At 40.2% G+C, this 26,381-nt stretch overlaps 1 protein-coding gene across 1 annotated transcript in view; it reads left to right on the forward strand.

The window, feature by feature from the left end:
* Positions 1-26,381, forward strand: part of LOC136863901 (dynein beta chain, ciliary-like) — a 5,220,903-nt gene that overhangs the window by 358,084 nt on the left and 4,836,438 nt on the right. The window lies entirely within an intron of this gene.

Below are 26,381 nucleotides of genomic sequence, written 5' to 3' on the forward strand. Positions count from 1 at the left end.
TGAGCTCGAACTGGGGCAGACAAGACTCCTCCCCCCTGGGGAAAAATGAATGCAATACCTCAGCATTCATTTTTACTCTTACATCCTGTCGGAGTCTCTATGCTCCTGATCGTGGGTGCGCTGCGCCAAGTTATCTCTGATAATTGCTCTGCCCGTAGAAGGGTGCTCATATAATTCTAATCCCGGTAGCGATCTCGAGTGACTAGGGGCCCTTCCAGCCAGTCGAGGATGCTGAAAGTGGACCGTGATGTCCTCATCAGAGACCTTAGCTCTGTGGTCATTAGCAATCACATTTTGGAAAACACATAAGTTGGGACAGCGCTCCCTGTTGTCTTCTATGCATCTACTTAAGGATCTACACCTTCTACAGCAACCACAACAGTAACGACAATAGCAACGGACTATTACAAAAACTGCAAACAAAATAATACCAGTTACAATTTCATATACACTTGTATACTGTTGGGTCATTTGCATTTTAAATTCCTTTTCTTTCTGTAATACCAGTGCTTCTTACGTCCTCAGTCTTATGAATGGCTAACCTTAGGTCGCTTATGTGATTCAGTAAGCTTCCTACTGTGACTCTATTTAATTCTGGTACATCCTCTAATTTGATCTCACTGTCTAATTGTTCACAACAGTCGTATATCAACATTACTTCTGGCACTAAGTCCTTCTTCTTGGTAGTATTCACTGAAACTGTACTCTGAATTTTACTACTGGAACTGTAAACTGTACACAAGTCTGTGAATTGTATTATTCCCACACCATTTAAACTTATATCACTGGTAATATCCTGACAAACACTGGTGATCTTTGCTTCATGAGGCGATACAAAAATATACATATTATCATCAATAGGTATCCATATGAGTTCATAAACTGACATCTCACTTTTCTGCAGTTTTCCCGAATAAAACTAACACCAGTTAACAACTTGACAATAAAACTACCCTTTGACATTACATTATTAATAGGAAAATTTGCTGTCCATTGTCAGTCCGCTTGCACAGTTTCATTTGTTCATCACTTAATTATACATATGTCTGTCTTTCTTGATCAATTAATACAAACTGTTTCTCATTAGATATATACACAAAATGGTTTGGATTACTCTTCTTGGGAGAGGGGCAAGGTACACAATGGGACAAATTGTACTTTATTTTGTTAGTGAGAGGGATGCGTAAAATATACACCAAAGTATCTTGAGTTATATATACACTCACTGATGATATTTTCAAAATCACGTACCCATAAGTGACTTGCAAATCATATGGCAGATCATAACCCTTAGGAAAATCTCTTTGGGCCTTCTTATATGCCCTTACTAGATCATGGGGGCTTAACACTTGGACACTCACCGTGCCTGCCTGAGAGCTTATAATACTATCTAATAAGATCTGATAATGCCCATGCAATTGCATCAGAAACCCTTGCAACTCAATTAAGTGTTTATTTAATGATGTTTGCATTTCTGACTGCCTAAAAGCCTCATTTATGCCCGTTGTTTCATTCTGAATGAAACTCTTAAGTTGCTCAAAATTTTCACTTAGTTTGAGTTCATTTGCCGTGATTTCATACAGAGTACTATTGACAGATTGTAAAGTTGACTTTACAACTAACATTTGACTTTTTGCTACTTGTATTATGGACAATTGTTTCTGCTCTATTTCCTTAATCTTGCCCTCGTAGTAAATTGCGTCGCTCTCATCCATGGTTCCAAATAACGTCTTCGCAATGGTACCGATTGCATTAATTAACCAGCGCTTGCTTCGTTTCCCGTTGCCTTCCGGGGTACCGACCCCAGTAATTTTCCTAATTAAGTCCTTAATCCCTTGAATCCTTTGAAACTGTTGTTCTACCAACATTATCTCATGTTCGCACTTAATATGCATTTCCTTTTCTATCTGGTTACACAGGGTTTAAGTCTTCTGTAAATTTCTTCGGGCTACATTAAATAGCTGAAAGCAACGGGAAACTACAGCCGTAACCACCTCCCGAGGACATGCAGCTCTCTCTGTATGAAAGATGTACTGATGATGGCTTCCTCCCGGGTAAAATATTCCGGAGGTAAACTAGTCCCCCATTCGGATCTGACATTCTGCGAGTCGGAGCGTGGAATGTTAGGAGTTTGAATCGTTGTGGTAGGTTAGAGAATCTGAAAAGGGAGATGGATAGGCTAAAGTTAGATGTAGTTGGTATAAGTGAAGTACGTTGGCAGGAAGAACAGGATTTTTGGTCAGGCGACTACCGAATTATCAACACGAAATCAAACAGGGGCAATGCAGGAGTTGGTTTAATAATGAAAAAGAAAATAGGTCAGCGGATAAGCTACTACGACCAGCATAGTGAAAGAATTATTGTCGCCAAGATAGACACCAAACCAATGCCCACCACAATAGTGCAGGTCTATATGCCTATTAGTTCAGCGGATGATGAAGAAATTGAAAGAATATATGAGGAGATAGAAGCTTTAATACAATATGTCAAAGGTGACGAGAATCTAATTGTGATGGGAGACTGGAACGCAGTGGTAGGCCAAGGAAGAGAAGGTAGCACAGTAGGAGAATTTGGATTGGGACAAAGGAACGAAAGAGGAAGTCGGCTGGTTGAATTCTGCACTGACTATAATTTAGTCCTCGCCAATACTTGGTTCAAACACCACAAACGACGGCTGTATACGTGGACGAGACCTGGAGACACTGGAAGGTATCAAATAGACTTCATTATGATTAGGCAGAGATTCAGAAACCAGGTGTTGGATTGCAAAACTTTCCCAGGAGCAGACGTGGACTCTGACCACAACTTGTTGGTCCTGAAATGCCATCTGAAGTTGAAGAAATTGAAGAAAGGAAAGAATGCAAAAAGATGGGATCTAGACAAGTTCAAAGAAAAGAGTGTGATGGATCGTTTCAAGGAACATGTTGCACAAGGACTAAATGAAAAGGCCGAAAGAAACACAGTAGAGGAAGAGTGGAGAGTCATGAAGAATGAAGTCAGTAGGGCTGCTGAAGAAATGTTAGGAAGGAAGAAAAGATCAACTAAGAATCAGTGGATAACTCAGGAGATACTAGACCTGATTGATGAACGACGAAAATACAAGAATGCTAGAAATGAAGAGGGCAGAAAAGAATACAGGCGATTAAAGAATCAAGTGGATAGAAAGTGCAAGGTAGCTAAGGAAGAATGGCTGAAGGAGAAGTGCAAGGATGTCGAAGGCTGTATGGTCCTGGGAAAGGTAGATGCTGCATACAGGAAAATCAAGGAAACCTTTGGAGAAAGGAAATCTAGGTGCATGAATATTAAGAGCTCAGGTGGAAAGCCACTTCTAGGGAAAGAAGACAAAGCAGAAAGATGGCAGGAGCATATCCAACAGTTGTATCAAGGTAACGATGTAGATAATTTCGTTCTGGAACATGAAGAGGCTGTTGATGCTGATGAAATGGGAGACCCAATTTTGAGGTCAGAGTTTGACAGAGCTGTGAGTGACCTAAATAGGAACAAGGCACCTGGAATTGATGATATTCCCTCTGAATTACTGACTGCCTTAGGAGAAACCAGCATGGTAAGGTTATTTCATTTAGTGTGCAAGATGTATGAGACAGGAGAAGTCCCATCCGATTTTCGGCAGAATGTTGTTATACCTATTCCCAAGAAAGCCGGTGCTGACAGGTGTGAAAACTACCGCACTATTAGTTTAGTATCTCATGCCTGCAAAATTTTAACACGTATTATTTACAGAAGAATGGAAAAACAAGTTGAAGCTGAGTTGGGGGAAGATCAATTTGGCTTCAGAAGAAATGTAGGAACACGTGAAGCAATCCTGACTTTACGTCTGATCTTAGAGGATCGAATCAAGAAGGACAAGCCCACGTACATGGCATTCGTAGATCTAGAAAAGGCATTCGATAATGTTGATTGGACCAGGCTATTTATGATTCTGAAGATGATAGGGATCAGATACCGAGAACGAAGAATTATCTACAACCTGTATAAAAATCAGTCTGCAGTGATAAGAATCGAGGGCTTTGAAAAAGAAGCAGCAATCCAGAAAGGAGTGAGGCAAGGCTGCAGTTTGTCCCCTCTGCTTTTCAGTGTTTACATAGAACAGGCAGTAAAGGAAATCAAAGAGAAATTTGGAAAGGGAATCACAGTCCAAGGAGAGGAAATCAAAACCTTGAGATTTGCCGATGATATTGTTATTTTATCTGAGACTGCAGAAGATCTCGAGAAGTTGCTGAATGGTATGGATGAAGTCTTAGGTAAGGAGTACAAGATGAAAATAAATAAGTCCAAAACAAAAGTAATGGAGTGCAGTCGAACGAAGGCAGGTGATATAGGAAATATTAGATTAGGAAACGAAGTCTTAAAGGAAGTAGATGAATATTGTTACTTGGGTAGTAAAATAACCAACGATGGCAGAAGTAAGGAGGACATAAAATGCAGACTAGCACAAGCAAGGAAGAGCTTTCTTAAGAAAAGAAATTTGCTCACTTCAAACATTGATATCGGAATTAGAAAGATGTTTTTGAAGACATTTGTGTGGAGCGTGGCATTGTATGGAAGTGAAACATGGACGATAACTAGCTCAGAAAGAAAGAGAATAGAAGCTTTTGAAATGTGGTGTTATAGAAGAATGCTGAAGGTGAGATGGATAGATAGAATCACGAATGAAGAGATACTGAATCGAATTGGTGAGAGGAGATCGATTTGGCTAAATTTGACGAGAAGAAGAGATAGAATGATAGGACACATCTTAAGACACCCAGGACTTGTTCAGTTGGTTTTTGAAGGAAGTGTAGGTGGCAAGAACGGTAGGGGTAGACCAAGGTATGAATATGATAAACAGATGTAGGATGCAATAGTTACGTAGAAATGAAAAGGTTAGCACAGGATAGGGTGGCATGGAGAGCTGCATCAAACCAGTCTATGGACTGATGACTCAAACAACAACAACAACAACATTAAATAGATCTGCCAAACGTGTAAGGTTAACATAAGTGATCAATTTCCACTCTCTAGTGTACAAATGTACTTCCCCCTGATAATCAAAATAGACTCCAGCTGTATTTTCATACCGATTCATCTTGAAATCCAATTGACTGGTGAGTATGGACACCCCTAGCAACATAACTGTGAAGACCAGCACTCCGCCTGGTTCGTTCACCTCCCTGCAAGATAAACAATGACTTTCACTTTCTCTCCACTGTTAGGGTGTAGTGGACTCTACTCTTCACTGTTTGTCTGTACCTGAATACACAATTAATGTGACTGACTGTCTTACTGTAACGTTTGTCTTCTCGTACTTGTGCTCTGTACTAGTCTACAAGTATAATCGTGAGTAATTTTTCTAAAATCTACGAATTCCTTTTCGTAACTGATATCTCTGTGAAACTTCACCTCTGGGCAGCTCTAACAAAATTTTAGAGCTATCATGAGCCCATTCAAAAATTCTCTCCTTGTTTGACGTACCTGCGTCACTTCTCCTTACCTAACGGATAGATGAAAAACATCATTAGCCATGAGTTCTTTACTTGTCTATTGCAAAATACGGTATTCAGTCTTGGAGTTACTACTGGCAGAATAGTTCTCAACATGGTGAGAACATTCCCTTCAATGGATTCTGTTAACACGAGAATCACACTGTTGTGGAAAATCAACGGCCTAATGTTGATATTTCCCAGGCAGAACCACCTCACTGAGTTCATGCCTCACTCAGGGCGCCCGTATTCGTTCATAAAGGACTAAATACAAGGCCATTCCCTAAGTGGAACCTTTAGTCGCCTCCTACGACAGACAGGTTCGAATCGTGGTGTTATTCTGGTTGTGTAACTGTATGGGAAGAAAAGTACCAAAGTGTAGAGTGTTGTTTGCGTAAATCCCCGACACCACACGGCGTTATCCTTATGATAACGACCCTTACCCAGATATCATCTGGATTACATAAAACGTCTACCTGTGAGATTTCTCTGTACAATGAATGAATTTCGTTTCAGTGGAACTAGGCTTGGCATGACGCCCCTTCTAATTTTAATAATTACAGCCAGATCTCATTTACTTTTACATACAACGCTACCTAAATTATTCATCTAATTTCTAGTGACAGTAAGTGAAGGCTTCTTCATAACGTGCACACAGTAGGTGTAAATAATTTTAATCCTCATTATGAACTCGAATTCTCTCTATACCCAGTTCCGAGCACTACGGTTCCCTTTTGACGAGTTGACGTCTGGACATACAGTCTCGTCACCTGTAGTCCCTCTGATGGGTACTTAGGATGTACTCACAATGGTACTCCCGTACCATAATTCCTAGGTTCCTCTCTTCCAATACTTTCCTGATTTCGACGCGACCTGACAGAGTATTTCAACTAACTCTATCAGCGGTACACGATAATCCACAATGTCGTTGGAGTGAGAGAAGTGTAACTCACTGCGACCTAAACAGGAACCATGACCTTACATTTCTTCTCTAATTAATTTACATTTTTAGTCTGTTCTGGTGGACCACAATTTGCTTACCACGCTTATTTACTTGTAACGTGCAATTCACTCCCGATACGTTAGTAATTTTATAAGGACCTTGATACGGTGGATAAAGTTTCCTTGAACGTCCCCTTCGTAGGGCATCGTTGCGTAACAACACAAGATCTCCTACCTTGAATGAAACTTCATTCTTAGCCTTTTCATAATACTCCTTATCTCGTTCCTTGGTTTTAATTAACGTCTTCCTAGCTATCTCATGGCTCTCTTGCAGTTGTCTGGTTAACTGCTCCAAGACATTCTGAGATTCGTTATAAGTAGATTCTGGTTTCCTTTGAAGAACACCAGGAATATTTGCCTTTCGCCCAAATGTTAACTCAAATGGTGTATAACCTGTGCTAGTGTGCCTGGTCGTGTTATACACAAACATTGCCATAGGAAGATAACTATCCCAGTCATCTTGTGAACTGCATACATAATGTCTTTACTATTCTGCCAGCACTCTATGAGAGCGCTCCAGACTACCGTTAGATTGCGGTCGAAATGCCGCTGTATGGACCTTCTTGATTCGCAATATTCTGCATAATTTCTTAAAAACATCTGACATGAAATTGGCACCTTGATCTGTCAGTATGATATTTGTATACCGAATATACTAATTACTCTATTAATCAGAATTCGTGCTATAGTTTCTGCACTTTGGTCTGGCATAGCACTCGCAATTAAATACTTAGACAACTGATCTTGACAGTTGAGTATGTACCTGTTCCCTGCTTCCGTTACATTTAAAGGTCCTACTATATCTAGTGCTATTTTTTCAAAAATTGCTTTAGTAGTGTCTGTAATTTCCATTGTGCCCTTACTTCAGGCCCGGGAACCTTATTTCTTTGACACGATGGCATGAGCGTATTTACTTTTTTCTATATCCTTCTGCATCCCTTCCTATTGATAGTGGTCCTTTATCCGGGCATACGTTCTTGATATGCTCTGATGGCCCGATACTAGTGACTCGTGACATTCCTTAATAATCTCTAATTTCTCTTTTTCTGTTAGCTCCGGGCTAGTGTTCCTAGCCCCTTCGGCTATATCCTCCCTATCACTACCTTCTTCACTTTCACTCTCAGGCTCTGTCACCTCTGCCGTGGAGTTCTCGGATTCAGAGCTGAGTCTCCGTGGTAGTGCATTATTATTTGAGCTAACAGGTGCTCCTAAGTTGCCACTAGCCTCACGCTTCTCATTACTATTCTCTTGGTTATTATCACCAGATTTAACCACTCGCACTTTTTGATCAGGCTCTTCGTTCCTAACTGGAATCCTACTTAAGGCATCCGCGTTTCAGTTACGCTTGCCTTCCTTGTACACTATCTCAAAGTCGTACTCTGCTAATTTCAATCGGAATTTAATTAATCCAGAGGATGGACCTCGGACATTAAATACACACTTCAATGGCTTGTGGTCTGTTACTACCGTAAAATGCCTGCCGAATAAGTACGGCCTAAAATACTTCACACTCCAAACAATTGCTAGTAATTCTTTCTCTGTCACAGAATAATTCTTCTCGGCCTTATTGAAAGTTCCACTAGCGTAAGTTATCGGCAAATCCTTACCTATCTGTCCTTGTGACAGCACTGCTCCTAAGGCCTCATTACTAGCGTCTGTAGTCAATAGGAAAGGTTTCTCAAAGTCTGGGTACTGCAATATCGGTTTCTCTGTTAACTTTTTCTTTAAGATCTGGAATGCCTGCTCTTGCCTATCCGTCCACTCGTACGGTACTTCCTTCTTAAGAAGCTCGTACAGTGGTTTCGCTATCTTACTATAGTTCGGAATGAACCTGCGATAATAACCTGACAAGCCTAGCAATCCTTTCAGCTGCTTTGTGGTGGTAGGCTGAGAACATTCTCTCACTGCTTGAACCTTCCGATCATCAGGTTGAACACCGTCCTTGGTAATCACGTGTCCTAAGAAAGCTACCTCCGTTCTTAGAAATTCGCACTTATCTGGACCTAATTTAAGATTCACCTCTCTCAATCTCTGAAAAACATCATGTAATATCTGATTGTGGCCCTCTACAGAGCTAGCATCCACAATCAGATCATCCATATAAGCCAGACATTTAATGCCTTCTAACCCCGTTAGTGCCGTTTCCATCAAACGCGTAAAGTCGCTGGCGCGTCTCGAAGCCCAATGGCTAATCTCTTGTATTCATAATGCTTTCCTAAGGCAGAAAATGCTTTCTTTTCTCTGTCCTCAGGCTTCAGCAGTACCTGGTGGTATCCACTGGCCAGATCCATAGTGGAAAAGTACTTCACTTTTCCTAAGCCATCCAATATCTCAGAAATTAACGTAATACGATACGTAGTTCCTATGGTAACATCATTGAGAAGTCTGAAATCCACGACGACCCTCCATTTTTGCTTACCAGAAGCGTCCACTTTCTTCGGAACCAAAAGAATGGGACTAGACCCTGGAGAGGTTGAAGGAGTTATAATATCATCCTGTAACATCTGATTTATCTGGCGACCTATCTCTTCCTGCTGAGCCTCAGGTAACCTGTACTGCCTCACATGAATTGGAGGTTGATCTACACGTGTAGGGATAGCATGTTGAAGTATATTCGTATGCGTCTATTTATCCCCTTCTAGATGAAAGATATCCTGATAAGCCGTACAAATAGCATAAATTTTCTCCCTGTCTTGCGGAGCTAAGTGATCTACTCTAAGCAGCTCCCGTATCCGCTGCGTTCGAGACTTGCCTTCCTGAATATGATTATTATTATTATCATCATCCCTCTGCGCGATCGGGCTCTTGGCCTGACTATCGCCCTTTACAGCTATGGCTTCTTCAACTTTGTGTACCTCTGCTGTAATTTCGCTTTCTACATCCAATAACTTAACAATTGGGCTTCTCAATCGCCACTCCTTGTCAGTAGTATTCAACATACTAACGAGTGCGACATAATCTTTGGCTTTCGTTAAACACTCTGCAAAATATACGCCTGGTTTTACTTCCTGTCGCTCTATTAAGCCTTCGGCTGAATGTTTGTCTACTTCTATAGTCACGATTTTCTCCACTATTGATTCGAGCACTACCCACATATCCTCCTTCGCCCCTAGTGGGTATCTTTTACCTGCTATCACAGCATAGCCTTCCTTATAATTTAAGACGCTGTCTCGTAACACGTCCTTTCCAATTATACTGTCTTGTTTCAAGTTAAAGTCGTCCTCTACATGGAAAACCGGGCATCACCACCAACGGGAATTCGAACCTTCCTTTGGTTTGTTTCGAACCTTTTGTTATCCCTCTTAGCTTCAAAATTTCCTTGTGGTTAACCCAAGCACCGTAAGGAACACTACCTTCCTTAATATCCTGTGTTACCACCTACAAATAAGCATAGCTGGGCTGTTAAAACATCACGTTTTACTGAGAAGCCTCGTATCATATTTTTCGATTTCAAACCAATCGTAAAATCAATCACGAAAAAGATAGCTCACTGTTTGATCACTGTAAATTAAGACATGTTAGACTATATCTCAACGGAATTACGTATCCCTTCGAAAACATAGACATTAACTTTGAGAAAAATAAATTCCTGATGCTGTATGACATGTTTTGTAAATGCCAATCATCGTATCACCAGAAAGAAGATCGCCCGCTATTTTCGCCACAAGAATTAGAAATAAAGCACCGATTGTAGTTATAGACGGCTCTTATCATGAAGAATCCATAGAAGAATCTCCCGTTGATATTCGTTTAGAATTTGATACACCCGAAAACATTCCTGCTAACACAGCAGCCTATTGTCTTATTATTCATATGCATGATGTTACTTACCGTCCGCTAACGAATATTGCTACCAGACTATAAATAAGCATAGCCCTTTATCATCGACTTTTGTGTGTGCTTCGACATCGTACGCTATGGAACAGAAAGAGTACAACAAAGAAACTGTAAATGTGCATGCTGTTTGCATGCTCATACGCAATATCTTATTTATCTCACACGAGTAAGTGAGGCTATTAATATGTTATATAAACATAGAACCGCATATGAGATGCCAAAACATCTTATTCAATCCTTACCGCCAGGATTTTTATCTACATACCCTGCTCCTTACGTACATGATTTTTTTGTACATCCTTCCTCTACACAGTAAGATGTCAATCGATGTAGCTTTGCAGAACCTGTCAACGTCATTACAAGCATCCCGGAGAAAGTGGTGATGATGATTGGGATGGACCAAATCTGAGGATTGAACACTGTACAGTGTATGGATGAACATTTTCCAGTACCTGATGGCAATGATTCAGAAAAGGAATAACTCACATGAATAACAACAAGGTAAGAAATGCATTACCTTTTTTTGTAAAACATAACAAACTTATTTCTAAATGTTCTGTTTAATTTGAATGCTGAAGGAGGCATGCTACATCTTCCAAAACCTTGTCAGCAGCAAAACGATCAGTATTGTAAATGAATATTATATTGTATTCAAAATCTTGTACTTATTGCGTTCCTTTGCCTCCTTACACTTACTCATTCTTGAGAAAACGGTCAGTTCAAAAGTCATCGCTGCAGGTTAATAGTACGTGCTCACTCTAGCCTTCGCGATGCATGTTTAAACTTGTTCGATAGAGAAATGCCTTAACAGAGGAGAAGGCCATAAGAGGCCATGTATAGCCGCCATCTTGTGTAGTAGCCTCTAAGCTAGCCTTCTTCATAATAACAGCCGCCATCATGTGCAGTAGCCTCTCAGCTAGCTTTCTCCATAAGAGCCTGTGTATAGCCTGTGTATTATATTTCCTTTTTCAAGGACTCAACTACGCAGTAGCTCCGAATAGTATACCGTTGGAGGAAATCATTAACAAAGTTGAAATTGCATTCCGACACCTTCCTACCGAATCTGCAAAGGAGATCAGACAGGATATATCACGTCTACTGAGAACCGCAAAGCCGCCGCCATTCAAATTCGACCAAAGAAGAAATTCATGCCCTAAAACACTACGTCAAGGTAAGGAAACAATTATCCTACCCCTGAGATAAAGGCAACGGTACGGTGATAATGACACGCACCGACTACCCTCGGAAAATAGAACAATTACTCACCGATTCTACATAGATAAAAAAAGAAACCCTACCAACCACATTAAGGACAAACCCCACATACTAGTAAAAATTCCAGTATCCCAAACCAAATACACAAGAAGCTGATTTCCTCGGACCCGATACCTCCTAAATTTTATGGCCTTCCTAAAATCCGTAAAGAGGGCATACCTCTGCGACCTATCGTGAGTGCCATAGGATCTCCGACGCACGTTATCGCCCGTTACCTAGCTGGACTACTTCAGCCACATACAGGACACACTGAAACCTACGTGAAGGACTCCCGACATTTCATCCAGCTCCTTAAGGACCAATCAATTGAAAGTACGGACTTATTAGTAAGTTTTGACGTCACGTCACTTTTCACCAAGGTGCCGCTAACAGATGTATTTCCGCTATTAGACCAGAAACTTCCAGAAGACCTGTCAACACCAGCTAAAGAATGCCTTAACGCCACTTATTTCTATTTCAACGGGAAGTTCTACGAACAGACAGAAGGGGCCGCGATAGGGTCGGCACACTCTTCAATAATAGCAAACATGTATATGGAACACTTCGAACAGAAAGCCTTAGCCACATCTGCCCTGAAACCGAAATGTTTTCACCGCTTTGTGGACGACACATTCGTAATCTGGCCTCACGGGAGCAATAACCTACAGCTATTTCTCCACCATCTCAACTCTATACACGTAAATATTCAGTTAACCATGTAAATAGAAGTAGACGGAAAACTACTGTTTCTGGATGTCCTAGTAAAACGCAACTCCAATGGGACTCTGAGTCACGCAGTATACAGGAAACCCACTCACACAGACAGTTACCTACACGTCTCATCATCACCCATCACAAAAGCAGGCTGTCCTAACATCACAGGTGAACAGGGCCATAGCGATATCTGACGCAGAGCTCCTCGAGGAAGATAAAGAACACCTCACGAGAACCCTCAGGAAACATGGCTACTCGCTGAATAACATCCAACGAGTCCTTAAAAAAGCAGAAGAGAACAACGAAAAGGCCGCCGTAGGAGAAAGCAACGGGAAAGAAGTACTGACCCGCCCAAAAACAGCGATACTGCCATACATTAAAATACTACGGACAGGATCGGCAAGATACTGGACAAATACGACATAAAAACTATCTATAAACCTCACCGGAAGCTAGCCCGTTATCTATCACAGGTAAAAGATAAAAGAGAATACAGGCCCCTGGAGTACATCACACTGAATGTAGTTGCGGAGCTTGTTATGTTGGTGAAACAAAACGTCTGATCTCCACCCGCCTTAAAGAACATATCCGTCTTACCAAGAACCAAAACACAGATATTTCAGCGGTACCCAAGCATTCCTATGAAACAAGGCATGGAATATCATTTGACAAGACCATGAACCTAGCAGCTATCCCTTGGAATCTGTAAAGGAAAATCCGCGAGGCTATCTAAATCAAGAAACATCCGAACAACATAAATTTAGAAGAAGGATGTAAAATCAGTAATTATTGGATGTCTATCATTCATAGTTTAAGACATACAGACCACAACTTAAACACACGGGCCGGAACCCCATTACATAACAGCGCGGGCAAGCCCCCACTACCTGGCTGTGACACATACCTTCCAGAACACTCACGAGACAGCCAGGGCTTACGCCAGCCAGAAAGGCTAGGATATAGAAGGCCAAGGTCAGGGCCACTCTAGTAGTGTAAATTTCTGCCTGGCAGACTGATCACCTCGGATCGAGTAGGGGTATCTCAGTCGCCCTGACAAAGAATACTGCAATGTATTCGAAACGTCGGCAAACTGTACGTGATGTACAGACAACTACAACACGGTTCAACTCGGAAATTAAACTAAATAATATATCATATATGTGCCCTCTGAAGGCTGAATGCAGATTGTATCTGATCGCATTGTTGTATTCTTTGTATCTTGTGTGGAAATTACGTGGCATTATAGTTATGTCCTTGGCATTTGAGTTCATAGACTCCTTACTTGGAGAAATTGTCTTTTTTGTTTAACTTGAATTTCCTGATTTGCCTCTGAAGTGTGTTGTTCCTCCTAAAGGCTACATTAAAACTCATTTTTTTTCAAAAGTTTACTCAATTTTTATGTGTTCTTCTTAATTTAATTGAGAAAACTTATTTTATACAAGTAGTAGGGCAAAGCGGATTCTAACCTCTGGCCAATCAGAGGCCACGGGGCGGGTCACGTGTCTACTGCTTCAGCAGCTCAGGAAATTTGAATTCTACGGGAGGTCATGGACCCCTAGTAGTGTACCTAGGCCGATTCAAACTCCGCGGTAATCAACCCCAGGTCATTGACCCCTGGTATAGTAGTCGAGCAATGGCGATTTGCGGATTTTGCATAAGAGAGCGAGCCTGACCTGACAATCGCCATCTTGAGGGCCTAACTACACTTTAACGCTTAGTATCCCTTCCTGGTGCCGGAGAGGGCGAGCCTAACCTAACATTCGCCATCTTGAAGGGGGCTATCCTTAGCTGTACGGCAAGATGCCTACCCCGACGCCAATTGCACAAGATGTAGGCTATACACATCTCCTTATGAGACGGCAACTACACAGTGGCGTAGTTTCACGGCAAGATGCCCTTCCCCGACGCCAATTGAATAAGATAGCGGCTACTCACAGCTCTTTACGAGACTGCTTAATAAATAAGCACATGGAGGTTTTTAACTACACAGGCGGTAGTTTTACGGCAAGATGCCCTTACTGATGCCAATTGCACAAGATGACGGCTATACACAGTTCTTATGAGGCGGCTTATGAGCTGCTTGTGCAAGATGGCGCCTGCTATTTTGAGACGTCATAGGTGATAACTGCGCGAAGTGGCGGCTGCTCTTATGAGACAGCCCAGGTACGCTTGCGCAAGATGACGGCTGTCTACGGATTGACGCTTGCGCAAGATGACGGCTATACACTGCTTCTTATAGAGAAAGATGCCGGCTTTGGGTGATTGCACAAGATGGCGGCTATACATGGGCTCTTATGAGGACACCTAGTGCTATAAGAAATACATTGGTTACATTTAAGCCCCTAGCACTGGAACAAATTATCGGATAAGTATAAAGCTTGAAATTTCGTTTCAGAGATATTTGAATCTGTTGGCATGGGGTATAAGCATGTAGTTGACGCAGAAAGTGAAATAAGAAATACATTGCTTACATTTAAGCCCCTGTGCTATTATTCAGTATTTCACTTGCAGTGATGACGTTACCATGGTTATGCATGTTTAGACTTGTTCGTTATCAAGGTTACTTACTCAAGCCTTTATAGATGGAACGTGTAGGTATGAGGAGGCAAAGGAATGCAATACCTACAACATTTTGAATGGGATGAAGTTTTTATTGTATAATGATTTATATAATTAAAACAATCTTATACAACAGTCTTGCTTTTGCTGCCGACAAGGCTGCTATACTCTTTGACAGCTTACTGCGAAGAGGTAGCATGCTTCCGAAATTGTAATGCCTCCTGCAACATTCAAATTAAACAAAACATTTAGTGTTTATGAAATATATTATACAACATATGCTATGCTTTTCAAAGAGAAAATGCAGTTCTTACCTTGTTGTTCTTCATGTGGTTTGTTCCTTTTCTGAATTACCTTGATCATGTACTGAAATGAATGTAAAATGTTTATCTATACTCTGTGTACAGTGTTCAATCCCCTGATTTGGTCCATCCGAATCATCATCACCTTTTTGTCCTCGAAGCTTTTAATCACGTTGACAGATTCTGCATAAAGCTACATCGATTGACAACTTACTATGGAGAGGAAGGATGTCCCGAAAATTATATACGAAAGAGCAGCAAACGTAGATAAAATTCCTGGTGGTAAACATTGAATCAGACGATAGTCAGTAACCGTGTAGACATTTCTTCTATCTGTTCCATATCGTACGATGTCGAAGCACACACTAATATTTATGATAAAGGACTATTCCGTAGGAGGAGGGATTGAGCTAACCTCAGTAACTGCGAGGGGGAGGAGGAACGTAGCTGACCTGTGTGGCGGAGAAGAAGGAACACATATATGTTCGGTCGGAGGAGGAGGAGGAGAAGGAGGAAGCTGTTACCTTAACAACTGTTACATTTTAAGAAAGTGTCTGGAAAGGATTATGTAACACAATAATACGCTTACGGCGTAATTCGTCTTTTATTTCTTGAATCTCTCCAACATGCACTGTGTATCCAACATCTTGACAAGCTGTTAGGATTTAAAGTTAAAAACTTCATGATTGTTCCGTATTGAATAGAGAAAATAAGATGTTGTAACTACTTTTTACTACGGAGTATTGAAAGGTGGATCCTTCCCTACAAAGCTGTTAGGAGTTGTAATCGCTCAACAGTATCCTCCATCTGCATAGGGTAAGTGAGTCTTGCTAATACGTGTAGGCAGTTGATGTATAGAAGACGGAAGAACTTGTTTTGATGAAGTAAGTGCTTCTGAAATGTTATCAGCAGATAAAAACTTTACACGGTTTGATTGAAAAGAAGCGGATATATCTTCTTTTTCTCTTCTACTGCTGCATCTCTCTTCTCTTCTTGAGATGTTTGCACAACTACAGGACATGTTGTTCGCTTAGAAAAGAGAGTAGAATGAAAGAGCTCTGATGGAAGAGAAACGTCGTGTTATTCTTTTCCTTCCTTATGCATCTCCTCTTTATTAGGTGGTGTGAGGTTAGTAACAGGCTGAGACGATGTTCGCTTCTTTATATCGTGCTTTTGACATTAGTTGATACTTCTATGCGTTCTACTGGTAAATTAGTTAAAAAAATGTTTAGAATTTACATGTCGTGTGAGACAATCACGTCTGTTGAATATAGCCGTACATTGTTTGCATGCATATACTTCGAAGTTATGGTTTACAGCTTTATGTCGTTGAAGATTGTCAAGTCTAGAAAAACCCACACTACAAAGATAACATATAAACATATTAGATGATTTAAGGTAGACATGATGTCTAATTTTACAGTGCAATCGGCAAATAACAAAACCGGCAAATAAAAACTGCCTATCTATCTGTAAATCAGCGTCTAGTATAGAGGAGGAGGACGAGGAGGAAGAGGAGTAATATACTTTTTTAAGGCACATGGATTTTAAATTTCCCGCCACCATGTGCATAAGGTGACAACAGTGAGGTTTAGCGTAGTCAAGATGGCAGCGGTGAGGTTAGCGATGTTCTGCCGTATAAAATTCCGCGCCAACGTGGTTAAAGATGACAGCAGTTATCTTGACATGTGCCGAAAAGCAGGCGGATTTTAAATTGCGCGGCACAAGGAGCACGAAGCGGCATCAATGAGGTTTTGCGCAGTGAGGTTAGCGATACACCATTGTCATTAAAATTGAGGTGGCTTTGTTTGCAAAGAAGAGCACGTGGTCGTGACGTCCGGTCACGTGGTGTGCTGCGTCAGCACGCGAAGTTCAAAATCAATCAATCAATCAATCACTACTGATCTGCATTGAGGGCAGTCGCCCAGGTGGCAGATTCCATATCTCTTGTTTTCCTAGCCCTTTCTTAAATGATACGAAAGAAATTAAAAAATTATTCAACATTACCCTTGGTAAGTTATCCCAATCCCTAACTCCCTTTCCTATAAACAAATATATGCCCCAATTAGTCCTCTTGAATTTCAACTTTATTTTCATATTGGGATCTATCGTGTCTTTAAAGACACCACTCAAACTTATTCGTCTACTGATGTCCTCCCACGCCATCTCTCCTCTGACAGTTCGTAACATACGACTTAATCTAGCAGCTCGTCTCCTTTCTCCCAAGTCTTCCCAGCCCAAACTTTGCAACATTTTTGTAACGCTACTCTTTTGACGGAAATCACCCAGAATGTACCGGGAGGTACACCTCAACGCTGCGCATTCATAACAAGTGCCTAAATGAACTCCTCTATTGGTAAAACAGTGAAACTGAAACTACACCAACTTAGAAATTTACTCAGAAGATGTCACCACAGAAATATGATGTAATTTCGTTATTGTAAAGTTTCCTAAACTGAATGAATTTCTCCTATTTTCTTGCTATACATCAAGAAGTTTGGAAATTTCTCCACAGATGACACTGCCAAAAAACGATGAACAAGCACCCTGGTGCAACAAATAAGAAGTTATAATTTAAAGAAGTTTTGTATTTCTAGATTTTTGTAACTGATTGATGTTCATTTATTTTTGGGTTGACAATATATCCTTTTTCTTTCCGCCAGTTCTGAATCTAGCCAATCAATAATTCTGTAATTAATTTTCCACCTATCACTGGCTTCTTGTTTGATTTTGAGTGTTACTTGTGATTTTAATCAATAAAATTGAGAGGGTGTGGCGGGTTTAGTCTTGAATGATCTAGAACCTTCCCTGAGGGTTTACAAACTGCGGCTCTTCACGTTTCTTGGCCAATTGATCGTCATTCTACTGAGTTTGTGTGTCAAAGCAGGAGGCAGGCGGCCTCTGTCATCCGTCAACAGAACATCTACAAGGTAATGGCGACATAACTTCTTTCTTCCTTGCTACCTCCGCAGTTTAACCCGAAGGAAAGGTCCGATTCTTTTGTTATGTAACAACCTTTTCTAAAATGTAAATCTTCTTCGGCTGATGTAAAACTTTCATAAAGCTTTGTCTTTAAATCGGGAATAGAGAATGCATTACCCTCTCGAGCTCCCCTTCATCTTGGTTTGAGGTGACTGCGTTTTTATAACTCTTTTTATTCTGTAATGTGGTAAAGTAATTTCTATACGAGTCACCTCAGTAGTTTGGGAATAGCCCCAGTTTCATCGGCTTAGAGCCCCTTAGGTTGTTTTAGTGTTCATATCTAGGAGTACAAGTATACGCCTCCATTCAGTTTGTGTTTCGGGCCATTTACTTAACCTGTTCTTCTCTGCAAAGGCCATATAGTTTGGGTACGAGGTACCCCCGTTTCAAATTGTTATTTGGGCTATGGAAGGCCAGAGAGTGTAAGATTTTGAGGGTGCCTCGAGGAGGTTGAAAGAAACGGAGAGCCGGTGAGCTCTTTTTCTAGCTTTGTAATTGTCACGAGTGCCTCTGGAAGGCTAGATATTGTAATTTTGGGAGCAAGTGCTCTTGATTTGGGTGATTTCTGCCCTTGACTTAATGGTTCCCAATTTTTAACTTGAATTGTGTAAACTGAATCCGGTATCTCCGGAATTGTAAAACTGGAGGCTTAAGGCCTCAAGTGTTAAGGTTCTGAATCTTGGATTTTTCGCAATCTTGTTTAGTGATAGCTACCTGTACCTGTTATGTTATCATAAAAAATTGTTAAGTTTGAAGTTCTGCAAAATATATACTTCAGTTTAAGTTTTAAATTAATTTTGATATTGTAGTTAGACCCATTCAAGTCCGCAACTTTTTCCATCACCTCTGCGTTCCACAGATACCCCGAACTGCTTTTCTTTGGAATTTTTCCAGTTCTTGAATCAAGTAATCCGGGCGAGGGTCCCATACACCGGAACCATACTCTAGTTGGGGGTCTTACCAGAAACGTATATGCCCTCTCCTTTACATCCTTACTACAAAATTTAAATACACTCATAACCATGTGCAGAGATTTGTACCCTTTATTAACAATCATATTTATGTGATTACCTCAATGAAGGTCTTTTCTTATATTAACACATAGGTACTTACAATGATCCCCAAAAGGAACTTTCACCCCATCAACAAAGTAATTAAAACTGAGAGGACTTTTCCTATTTGTGAATCACACAACCTGACTTTTAACCCCGTTTATCAACGTACCATTGCCTGCTGTCCATCTCACAACATTTTCGAGGTCACGTTGCAGTTGCTCACAATCTTGTTACTTATTTATCACTCTATAGAGAATAAGATCATCCGCAAAAAGCCTTACGTGTGATTCCACTTCTTTACTCTTATCATTTACATATATAAGAAAACATAAATATCCGATAATACTGCCTTGATGAATTCCCCTGTTAATTATTACAGGGTCAGATAAAGCCTCACCTACTCTAATTCTCTGAGATCTATTTTCTAGAAATATAGCAACCCATTTAGTAACACTTTTGTCTAGTCCAATCGCACATATTTTTGCCCGTAGTATCCCATGATCCACCCTATCAAATGCTTTAGAGAGGTCAATCGCAATACAGTCAATTTGGTCTCCTGAATCCAGGTTATATCTGCTACACCTTGCTGAAATCCTACAAGCTGAGTTTCAGTGGAATAACCTTTCCTAAACACAAACTGCCTTCTGTCAAACCAGTTATTAATTTCGCAAACATGTCTAATATAACCAGAAAGAATGCTTTCCCAAAGCTTACATGCAATGCATGTCTAACTGACTGGCCTGTAATTTTCAGCTTTATGTCTATCGCCCTTTCTTTTATATACAGGGGCTACTATAACAACTCTCCATTCATTTGGTATTGATCCTTCTACCAAACAATAATCAAATAAGTACTTCAGATATGGTACTATATCTCAACCCATTGCCTTTAGTATATCCCCAGAAATCTTATCAATTCCAGCTGCATTTCTAGTTTTTCCCTTTTGTATCTTACTGTAAATGCCATTGTATAATAGGTAAACTTTAATACTTCTTTAGTATTAGTCACCTCCCCTATCTGGACATAATCATTGTAACCAACAATCTTTAGATACTGCTGACTGAATAATTCTGCCTTTAGAAGATCCTCGCATACACACTCCCCTTGTTCATTAATTATTCCTGGAATGTCCTTCTTTGAACCTGTTTCTGCCTTAAAGTATCTATACATACGCTTACATTTTTCACTAAAATTTGTATGACCACCAACTCTGCTTGCTATCATGTTATCCTTAGCTAACTTTTTTGCTAGATTCAATCTCCTAGTAAGTTCCTTCAATTGGTCCTCACTTCCATAACCATTTCTAACTCTATTTCTTTCCAACCTGCACCCCCATCGTAGTCTCTTTACTTCTCTGTTACAATATAGTGAATCCTTACCATCTACGCCCACGGGGTTAGAACTTGTCAAGAGCAGGTTGATTTTAAATATCCACACACTACATAGTTACGTTAGTGCACAGAGGAAGTTCTAAGATATCTGTCATCTTAACGACGTAGGCGCGTGAAATTTAAAATCTACGTGCTTCTTCACAAGTTCTAACCACGCGGGCGTGGATTTTGAACTACGCGTGCTGACGCAGCATACCACTTGACGGGACCTCACCACCACGCGCTCTTGTTCGCAAACAAAGCCAAGTGCTTTTTGACAGCTGTCACCTTGACGGTGCCTAATCAATACTGATCTGTATTTAGGGCAGTCGCCCAGGTGGCAGATTCCCTATCTGTTGCTTTCCTAGCCTTTCCCTAATTGATTTCAAAGAAATTGGAAATTTATTGAACGTCTCCCTTGGCAAGTTATTCAAATCCCTAACTCCCCTTCCTATAAATGAATATTTGCCCCAGTTTGTCCACTTGAATTCCAACTTTATCTTCATATTGTGATCTTTCCTACTTTTAAAGACCTCACTCAAACTTATTAGTTTACAAATGTCATCCCACGCCATCTCTCCGCTGACAGCTGGGAACATACCACTTAGTCGAGCAGCTCGTCTTTTTACACCCAATTCTTCCCAGCCCAATCTTTGTGACATTTTTGTAACGCTACTCTTTTGTCGGAAATCACCTACAACAAATCGAGCTGCTTTTCTTTGGATTCTTTTCCTGTTCTTGAATCAAGTAATCCTGGTGAGGGTCCCATACACTGGAAACATACTCTAGTTGGTGTCTTGGCAGAGACTTATATGCCCTCTCCTTTACATCCTTACTACAACCTCTAAACACCCCCATAACCAGGTGCAGAGATTTGTACCCTTTATTAACAATCATATTTATGTGATTACCCCAATGAAGATCTTTCCTTATATTAACACCTAGATACTTACAATGATCCTCAAAAGGAACTTTCACCTCATCAATGCAGTAATTAAGACTGAGAGGACTTTTCCTATTTGTGAATCTCACAACCTGACTTTCAACCCCGTTTATCAACATACCATTGCCTGCTGTCCATCTCACAACATTTTCGAGGTCACGTTGCAGTTGCTCACAAACTTGTAACTTATTTATTACTCTATAAAGAATAGCATCATCCGCAAAAAGCCTTACCTCCGATTCCACTCCTTTACTCATATCATTTACATATATAACAAAACATAAAGATCCGATAATACTGCCTTGAGGAATTCCCCTCTTAATTATTACAGGGTGAGATAAAGCTTCACCTACTCTAATTCTCTGAGACCTACTTTCTGGAAATGTAGCAACCCATTCAGTCCGCTTTTGTGTAGTCGAATTGCACTCATTTTTGCCAGTAGTCTCCCGTTATCCACCCTATCGAATGCTTAAGACAGGTCAATCGCAATAAAGTCCATTTGACCTCCTGAATCCAAGATATCTGCTATATTTTGCTGAAATCCTACAAGTTGAGCTTCAGTGGAATAACCATTCCTAAAACCGAAATACCTTCAATTCGAACCAGATATGAATTTCATATATATCTCTAAAATATTCAGAAAGAATGCCTTCCCAAAGCTTACATGCAACACATGTCAAACTTACTGGCCTGTAATTTTCAGCTTTATGTCTATCACCCTTTCCTTTATACACAGGGGCTACTATAGCAACTCGCCATTCATTTGGTATAGCTCCTTCGAACAAACAATAATCAAGTAAGTATTTCAGATATGGTACTATATTCCAACCCATTGTCTTTAGTATATCTTCAGAAATCTGATTACTTTCAGCTGCTTTTCCAGTTTTCTTTACTTTTTTACTTTTTTATTTATTAATTATATAGATACAGCCTATGGAGGGCCATTTTACACTAATAATAATAATAATAATAATAATAATAATAATAATAATAATAATAATAATAATAATAATAATAATAATAAGTTTAAATACGTATAAAAGATAACAAAGGTGTAAACAACAAAGTTAAGTAACAACAATAAATTAACAAATTTAACCGTAACAATGTAACAACAATGACAAAGGTAGCTGGCATGGTTAGTTACTGAAATTAGGAAGAAGAAAGGTCGAGGGGTGGAGGGACGGAAGAAAGTGAAAACCTGGGGAGGACTTAGAAGAATCTCCCAATTTTTTGTTTGAAGGATGCGAAAGGTGTGAATATGTCAGTATCGGGTAGTGAGTTACCAAGAGTAGGGAGACGGTGAAAGATAGAGCGTTGTTGTAAAGTTAGGCGCGGATGGAACACATGATGAGTGCGCCGGTTGCATGTAGGGCGGGGAGGAACGTGTATAGGGAAGTACGCTGGAAGAGAATTACATTTGGTGTAGCCACGGATCATTTTTTGAAGGTAACATAGATCAGAGAACTGTAAACGGCTCCTCAGATCAAGTATACTTTTGTATCTTATTGTAAACGTCATTGTTATCATATGTAAATTTTAATACTTCCTTCGCATTAGTCTCCTCCTCTACATGGACATTATCATTTCACCAAAAATCTTTACATACTGATAACTGAATATTTCTGCCTTTTGAAGATCCTCACATACACACTCCCCTCGTTCATTAATTATTCCTGGAATGTCCTTCTTGGAATATGTTTCTGCTTTAAAATACCTATACATACCCTTCCATTTTTACTAAAATTTGTATGACTGCCAATTATGCTTGCCGTCATATTATCCGTAGCTGCCTTCTTGGCTAGATTCAATTTCCTTACATTCGTTCAATTTCTCCTTACTTCCACAGGCATTTCTCACTCTACTTCTGCAGCTCCTTCTTAGTCTCTTTATTTCTCTATAATAATTAGTTGGGTCTTTATAATTTCTTACCACCTTTAATGGTACAAACCTGTTTTCACGTTAATCAACTATTGCTTTAAACCAATCCCAGAGTCCGTTTACAGTTTTATTAACCATTTTCCACCGATCATAGTTCCTTTTTGAAAAATGCCTCATGCCAGCTTTATCAGGCATATGGTACTGCCTAATTGTCCTACTTATAAGACTTTTCTTTCTAACACACTTATTTTTAACTACGACAAAAACAGCTTCATGATTACTAATGTCATAATTACTTCGGTTTCTCTATAGAGCTCATTAGATTTTACCAGCACCACATCCAGGATATTTTCCCCTCTACTTAGTTCTATCACTTTCTGAATCAGCTGGCCTTCCCATATTAGCTTATTTGCCACTTCTTGGTCATGCTTCCTGTCGTTCACATTTCCTTCCCAACTGACATTTGGTAAATTCAGATCTCCGCTACATTCACGTTCCTTTCCATGTCGTTTCCCACAAAGCTTATTACGTTATCAAATAATACTGAATCCGTGTCAGCGCTACCCTTCCCGGTCTGTACACTCCAAAGACATCATGTTGCATATTATCTTTAGAAATGAGCCTTACACCTAGAATTTCATGCTTCTCATCTTTAACTTTTTCGTAGCTTACAAATTTTTCTTTCACCAAGATGAACACTCCCCCTCCCACCATTCCAATCCCATCTCTAGGATGCACTCTCCAGTTCCATGAGAAACTTTCTGCATCCGTTGTATCATTTCTCAGCCATAAATCAACTCCTATTACAATATCTGGTAAATATATATTAAATTAATTAATTCTATTCCTTTCTTTACAATACTTATATAGTTCAAGACTTACATTATATGTCATCCCTACTTGATTTCCAGATCTCTGTACCCTTATCACCGCTCCCTAGTGAACCCCGTTTCCCTGACTGTACCTCCCTATTACCCTTCCAAACAAATTTCCTAACTTATACGTACCATTGCGGTTTACGTGAAGGCCATCTGAGCGCAGATCCCTATCTCCTACCCACCAACTAGGATCTAGAAATTTCACTCCCAGTTTCCCACATACCCACTCCATAGTCTCATTTAAATCCCCAATCACCCTCCAGTCAGTATCCCTCCTACATCGAATTCCACTGATAACAATCTCCGCTTCCTTAAACTACTCCCTTGCTTCATTCACCAGATCCCACACATCTCCAACTATGTTGGTACTTATATCAGCTTGCCTTACGTTGTTGGTACCAACGTGAAGCACTACCACCTTCTCCTTCCCCTCCTCCCACTCTTCTACTTTCCTCAACATCTGCCTCAAGCTAATTCCTGGATAGGACTCTACGCTGATTCCCTTTCCTCCACACACTTTCCCCACATGTCTTACGATGGAATCCCCAACGACCAGAGCCTCAACCATACCCAGCTCATTCGATCCCCTCCCCTCCTGATCAGCCCTATCTTTCCTGATAGCTGCAGAAGCTACTTCGTCCTCCCTATTCTCCTTCGCATGACCTTGTTCCACATGTCTTTTCCCATCCTCCACTCTGCATTTACCTATCCTACCTTTTCCCTTCCTCCTATTTCCACACATCTCAGCAACTGTTCGCTGCTTCTCATCTTCCCTATGTTGCTCTACCTGGAGTGGTTCGTACCGATTTCGAACAGACACCTGTCCTGAATTCTGATCCTGAATAGAGCCCTTGGCCTGCAATCTCCTTCCCCTTAGAACATTAGACCACCTCTCTTCTACAACTCACCCCTTTCCTTCCTCTCACTCTTGTAAACCTACTGTAACCTGTGCATTGTTTGAGGGGGGCTATCTTCTTTCCTCTCTTCTGTGAGCATCCTAATTATCTCCCTCAAACTCTCCAACTCCTCCCTCCTACCCCTCAATTCCTCGCCACACCCACAGTTCGTACACTTGCACTCCTTAGCAATTCTTTACGAAAAAATGCAAAATAAAAGGAAAATTAAAGAAACTTATGTGAAAAAATGAACGGAGTGATATATATTGTCTGGGATAGTACTTGATGATCACAGGACACTGAGGTAATTAATTTACTACTGCACTACAATTCTACAATACTGATATTGAGCCTATCCTAATTACTACAACTGAATTTAGTAAGAGAGTTTCTACGGACGCCCCTACTATACCGGTACTACACAAGTATTTTACAATAGTAAAATTAGCAGGCTGAATTCTAATAAGTTATTACTCGTATTCTACAGTACAGTACACTACAATAAGTTTAAACTACGTTCACACGTATAGTAATTGCAATACCGGTAACGTATGTCACTACTAAGCACAAACTGAAATGAAAATTGCAAGTTTGAAATTTGGAAGAACAAATGTACTCAAAGATTACGAACAAAGCTAAATTCTTAGACAGGTTATTATTAGTACTTTGTTCAAATAGATACACACGAAATATACACACGAATATAGCAGGCAAGATACGGTACAGTATAAATATAATGTATCTACACTACAATTCTCAGCTGAAATGTGGTTATATGAACTTTTACCGCTGGTGGGTAACTATTATTTTCCCTACTTCGCCGCACAGAGAATAAAAGCGTCATGTGTGACGTTTCCTGTAACTAATATCTTATCTTGCCGATGTGGAATATTCTTAGTGCGACGTGAATGAGAGTTCTTCTGTGGGAGGAAATGTTAGAGTTGGGGGAGCGGCCGGTATAAGGAAAGAGTTCAAGAGGCAGGGCAGGATACTAATTTTGTGAACTAGTTGCTTGTGTACTTACCGAAGATTCCCTCGATCTTCTTTAGACTATAATTGTCAGTTTCCGGCTTCCTTAAAATTTGAAATGTACAGTTTTCCTTTGTCAACTTGAATTAAATGTAGGCCTCAGTTCCCTGTCGTCGGACTTATACATTTATTTCGCTGATGGAAACTTATGAAATATTAGGAAGCACGTGTTATGTACCAACGTTAAAATCTAGATTTG

This window comes from Anabrus simplex, chromosome 2 (assembly GCF_040414725.1).
Source record: "Anabrus simplex isolate iqAnaSimp1 chromosome 2, ASM4041472v1, whole genome shotgun sequence".
Taxonomy (NCBI): Eukaryota; Metazoa; Arthropoda; class Insecta; order Orthoptera; family Tettigoniidae; genus Anabrus; species Anabrus simplex.